Source organism: Crotalus tigris, unplaced genomic scaffold, assembly GCF_016545835.1.
Source record: "Crotalus tigris isolate CLP2741 ecotype Arizona unplaced genomic scaffold, ASM1654583v1 scf7180000017630.2799268, whole genome shotgun sequence".
Classification (NCBI taxonomy): Eukaryota; Metazoa; Chordata; class Lepidosauria; order Squamata; family Viperidae; genus Crotalus; species Crotalus tigris.
Window position 1 is genome coordinate 1,646,501 of NW_024096524.1, and position 6,000 is coordinate 1,652,500.

A 6,000-nucleotide genomic window follows, 5' to 3' on the forward strand; every position below is an offset into this window, starting at 1 on the left:
CATGGGCATCCCCAAGACAATTCTAAATGTCCTTGATCTTCTATTGTCAATTTGCATTTAAGATTTATTTAAACTTGTTAAGTTATACTTTAAATATACTCAGACAAAATATTCAGATTCTGATTTAAAAAAAAATAAAACCTTTCAATGCAGAATAATCAATCCATTCTCCATCCAGATGAGTTGGACTTCATTTCCAAGCATTCCTAGCCAAAATCCAACATATGTGGAGGTACCAGTTAGGAAAAAACTAAACTAACAAATTCAACAATTAAAATTCTGCAAATGAATAAGCAGATTTACTAGGTGGAGCTTTCATGTTGTCTATACCTAAATAAAGTTATGCCCAATCTAATGACTCAAAGTAAAACAAACAAAACCAAAGAATACTTTATTACTCATAGCTTACTCAAGATGACTATGGCAGTTATTCTTTTAAAACTAAAGATGTCTTCTTGAGTAACTGGGCTGTAATTCTAATTATACAACAAGTGTTCCTATGCAGCCCTGTTTTCTAATTTATTAGAAAAACCAAACATAAATATCATTTCGCTCCTGTCTCAGCAATCTGATGAAAAGCATTCAATTATATCTATACAAGTTTCAACAGGACAGCTTTCTGATTTTGATATAATTCAATTAAATGTCCTATTGACAGAAAAGGAAGTAAACCTTGCTAAACAGGCTTTTTTCCCCTCCTCCCATAAATGCACACACAATGAAAAAAATAATGCCTGCATATATAACAAAAGGTTTATATTTCAGAATGGTATTTAGGCTGATTTATATTACCTTTATTTTGCTTTATCTGTTGTAGCTTTCAGTGGAGTTCTTGTTTACTCTGCTTGAATTTTGAATGTTAAAGCCAGATTTCAACTTTTAAATTCTTAAGGGCCATAAAATCCTGACAAATAGCGTGCAAAACCCCCAATTCCATCAAAATTTCTAAGGGACAGCAGGTCATTAGTGATTTTTCTCCAGTTCAAAGGGGTGTTGAAATGCAGAACTGCTCCAGCCTGCCTTAAACTAAAAACAAGAAATTAAATGAGAACTGGAATTCAGGTTGCATCCCTGCCTCTTTTGTTAAGCTAGGGCTGGGCTGTCTGAATCTCATACCCAAGAAACACATCTGGATTTCTGCTAAAGTTATATTTCTTGAAGATCTGAGATGGTCTTCTTTTTTAAAAACCCTTTCCCACAACAGAAGGAAAGCCTTCCAGTTGCACTGAAGTGATGAGACAATCCCATAATTCGCATGGAGATTTACAGATACACATACACACAAACATAGGACACATATTTCTCCTTCCCCTAGATCCTGGAATGCCACCACCCCTTACCACGCTCCCTCTCTCCCTTGCCTTCAACAATAACGAACCAAAGTTGAACACAGAAAAGCAATTACCTTCGGAGTCAGTACTTCTCCAGGCAGAGCCCCACATAATCCAACAGGATAGCCCTGTAACCTCAAGAGCTGCTTTTCCTCCCACAGAAAGTGAGCCTGGTTTGATTATCCCAGGCGGTAGCTTTTCTCCACCTCCACTTCTTTTTTGGGGGGGGCGGGGAAAGAGGGAGAGAGGTAGCGCCTTGACAAATCCTTTTTGCCTTTGTTCAGGGTTAGAAGTTGAGCCTGTTCTCTCAGCCTCTTTCACTTCTTGTATTACAGTTACACGGCTGTGTGACGTCTGGTGAGATGAAAAAGGGAAGAAAACAACTGAGTAGAAGGGACGCCTGGCCAGGGAGACTCCTCCTCTCTTTGCCTCACTGCTGCCTCCTCCCTTTTGTCGACTAACACATACAGCAACAAGCGGTTGGAAAGGTTGTGGGGGGGAGAGACAAAAACAGGGGGTGGCCTTTCTTCCTTCACAGGTACGAGTGGCCCTTACAGCTATAAGCCCAGCTCAAAATAGCTCTTCCGTAACCATCTTCTGCCTGATTAGCCTGATTTCTTTGGGCTTTTTCCAGAATGTACTCATGGTCTTCTTGACATAAAATAAAAACTGACACAAACACAATACTGCAACTGATACACCCCCCCCCCAAGAGTATCACTCCAGACATGCTTCTGTGTTCCAGTTGCAATACTAGCAAAGCAAAAGGCAAAAGGTTGTTTGCCACCACTCACCCCAAAGAGCATTTTGACTTTGACCACCTTGTAATTACCTGAAATAATAAGGGACAATACAATTTCATACAATTATCTATCCTGAATAAGATCTGTTGTGCTTAAAGAAGAATTACTCCCAGGTAAGGATATAGAGGACCGATATTTAGTCTTTCATCCAATGTATTTGAGAATAAATGCAGTTATCTGGGAGTAAGATCCTTCCAACTCAATAGAGCTTATATCTATTGCTTTATTATTGCCTATCACTTGCTGTTTATATGTACACTATGAGCTTATGCACAGGAGACAAATTCCTTGTGTCCAATCACACTTGGCCAATAAAGAATTGTATCCTATTCTATTCTATTCTATTCTATCTTAGTCAAGAGAATTGACTATACTTTCAGCTGCCAATTCTATGCATATAACTTTGAAAAGAAGGCAAGAAGGAATTATTTCAAGTTAAACATGCTGTGAATAGACCTTTGAACCCATCTAACTCTTTTGCTCACTTTTGAGCAAAAACAAAAGAGGGATTTTTCAGATGCATGGACAGTCAAGACAAGTTTCCTTTTGCATCACAAAAGGAATCAATTTATGCAAGCTGACTCAATATATACTCAGAAGTCTGTACCACCAATTTCAGCAGATTTCCTTTCAAGAGCACAACCACAACTGATTTACAAATAAACATACAAAGCGAGCTATGCTGTCAAATATGAAGGCAACCAAATATGAAGGCTTTACCCTAAGGTCGACATTACTTTTCCTAAAATACTTTTACTAATTCCATAGTATGTAATCGTAAATGTAATCCAGTGCTAGAAAACAAAGGGGACTAGCAACCCAGAAGTTCAAGGAACAAGTCTTATATTAAATTATTGTTGCATATACAAAAAGCTGCTGAACAATAATACTGGTACACTGCCTCACCCATTGCACATTTGCCTGAAATTAAAGAAAAGGCGTATGAGGAAATAGCTTAAAAACAAATCTAATTCTAAAACTATGTAACTGAATAGCTAAATGTTCCTACTGAGGTATTCTGTCCTCTTAAAAGTTAAATATATGGCTGCCAAGTGAGTTAATGAAAAACTCTTTGCTAGTTAACTCATTTAGTGCATCAGCTATGAATTAAAGTATGTGGCACATGGCCAGAGCATAAAGGACTCTCTTTGAACATGCTCAGATTTCTCTCTAACAAGAAATAGTTCTGATCATCTCCAGAGTGAAGTGGGCAGTTGGCTTCAACACAAAAGGTTGCATTTAGTTCTTGAATTGTCCATCCCACCCCTTTATCCCAACATAGAAGATAAAAGCTAGCAAGAAATCAAGCATTTCACCTTAAAAACACTACAATCTCTTTCCCCCAAAACCCTCTATACTACAGTACATACTATCAGACAATATGTTCATGATCTAAAGCCAGAAACTTGTTATAATATTGATATTGGGGAAAATGGATGGAATGACAAAGGAAGGAATTTCTTAAGTAAAAGAACAGGGCCAGATCCATGACAGGCAGAGAGCTTTCCAGCTCTTCAGTTACTGAATGTGCTTATTGTGTGGTAAAGAAATGATCATTATTCATAGCATTCATGGAATATGTTGGCCACTAGTTGTTCTTTTGTGCCAGGACAGTTAGGTCTGACATTTTCTGAAATGAACTTTTAAGTATTTTTTTGTCTAAAGTTTGTGATAATTTAAAAATCTAATCAGTGCAAAAAAGAATCAACAGGATGCTGCATTATCCAGTGGGCTATAGAGGGAGGGGGGATTGTTACACAGTAGTTTCCTTTGAAAACCATGAAGAACTCAACCCCCTATTGTGTTATAGATTCAGTGTGATCCTGCAACACATTAAAAAGTCCTTTTATAGCAATGACTCTTAAATGGATATAAATAATCACATTCTTGAAGTCACAATGGGTGTATTTTTTGGACACTCTCCACTTCTGCCCCCCCCCCCCAGATAAGCAAGTCTGCCACATTGTTCAAACACACCAATAGATCATTCTATACTTCCTCGCCTTCCACAGATCTCAGCTTGATACTTGAAACCACCACCTTATGACAATTCTATTCACGATTAGAGTTCTGGTTTCAGGACTGAATTTTGGTTGACAGCAGATGGGTGGTGCGGGTGGGCGAAGGTATCGTTTACCTATCTAGATTCTGGCGCCGAGCCCAACAAAGGCAGAAACATGTAGAAAATACAAGGGAAGCGCTCTTCCAGGCTGAAATGTTGGAGTTGCAATGCAAACACAATAAGAGGTAAGAGCTGATGATTGGAGGATGAGGCTGTCAGTCTTTCCTACAGGGCAGGACTAAGCTAAACATGGGCACTGCATCTTTTCTCGTTTTTTTCTTTGCCACTTAATTATCTCCTTCTTCTCCTTCCCCTCACTTAAAAAAAAGTTTAGGAAAGAAACATCCATGTTCATGGTAGGAGTTGATTGCCTTAACCAATAGCACCAGAGATGGAAAATATTCATACACTGTTTCAGTAGGAGGTGGGGGGGGAGGAGAAAAGGCTGGTGGCTTTGAGAGATGAGACTGTGCTCTGCTCTATTGAAAGCTTTAACCTTATATTGCTCTCTTAAAATTCAGTATTTTTTTAACAGGAGCCCACTTGGATTATAAAGCCCCTACCTTCACTTCCATTTAATTTATGGACTCATTAGTCTAATTTCATTATTTAATCATGTGCTAGTCATTGTACTTCCTTAAGAAAGGAGTGGACTGACCTATTTTTGGCAGGAGATAAACGATCATGTTAACAGATGTTAATCTTGTAATCTGTTTTCCTGTAAGCACTTCATATACCCGCATTTCAGACATTAACAATATCACACACAACACAGGGGAAACTGACGTCAGGATTCACTACTTCTTTTTCCCCAAATAGGGGAGAGAATTCGCCCAACGCCTTCTAAGACATTAAATCTTTTCCTACTTTATAAATGCTGATTTGTTCTGCCTCAACTCCCACAGGCAGTAATTTGCATTTCAAATTCCACAGGTTAGCCCCCCCTCCTTTTCTCTGAGACACAAATATAACCCAGGGTAAGATCGCCAATGTGAATCGAGAGAGGTAGGGAGCAGGGAGTGCATCTAGGTTAAATAAACACCGAGCACAAATCTCCCAGAGGCGACAACAAAACGTCGGTAGCTACCTCTCCGGTCCAGAAGGCTTTGAAAACCATCGATCTGCCCAACGAAATAGGATGTGATACGGACTCTCACTCAGCACTCTCCCTGGCCGCTGCTGCGAGGATCACAACGTTTCTAGACCCGAAAGCGGGGCAGCGGGGAGAGAGGGAAGGAGGGAGAGGTCGAGGGACGGACGAGAGGAAGGCAGATCCTCCGGCGGCGGGGATTCACCCAACTACTAGAGACGGGACATCCTGCTGTCATCTTCTACACTCAGGCCCTTTGCAAACCCCAACTCCCCCTCACCCCGAGTCCTTACGACTAACTCGACCCGACCTCGGCAAAGTTTCCGCAACTTTCTCGAAACAGTTTTAATTCAAATGACGGTTGCAACTCTTATGCTAATTATGGGTGGAGATGGGAGGGGGCGGAGGAAAAGGAGGGACAACATGTCTGCATTATTTCTCTCTCTCTCTCTCTCTCTCTCTCTCTCTCCCCACTAAGCAACCCTCCCTCCATCCCTCTCCGCCTCATCTGTATACTTTCAACACCCCTCCGAGCGGTAGGACTCATCCGTGGATCTCCCCTTCAAGGTTGCTGTTTTTTCTGTTTTTTAATCTCCAAAAGAGGAAATTTATATAATATAATATATATATATATATATAATATGTATATTATATATATGATACACATCAACTTTCCAAGGCAAACTATGCCCTTCTCTCCAACTGGCTGTTCGA

The 6,000-nt window shown here is 39.9% G+C and overlaps 2 protein-coding genes across 7 annotated transcripts in view; one reads left to right on the top strand and one right to left on the bottom strand.

The window, feature by feature from the left end:
* ZNF516 (zinc finger protein 516) overlaps positions 1-6,000 on the bottom strand; it is a 139,383-nt gene that overhangs the window by 132,596 nt on the left and 787 nt on the right. The window contains exons 1-2 of one of the 6 annotated variants that reach the window (XM_039334406.1): positions 1,406-1,774; positions 793-1,026 (exon numbers count right to left, since the gene is read on the bottom strand). The exons of 2 other annotated variants lie outside the window; for them this stretch is intronic. The gene's annotated coding sequence lies outside the window, so the exon portion shown is untranslated. Of the gene's footprint in view, positions 1-792; positions 1,339-1,405; positions 1,775-5,283; positions 5,733-6,000 lie in introns of those variants that run through there. 3 more of the 6 variants (XM_039334408.1, XM_039334404.1, XM_039334405.1) reach the window with 3 other exon arrangements.
* ZNF236 (zinc finger protein 236) overlaps positions 1-6,000 on the top strand; it is a 143,820-nt gene that overhangs the window by 1,783 nt on the left and 136,037 nt on the right.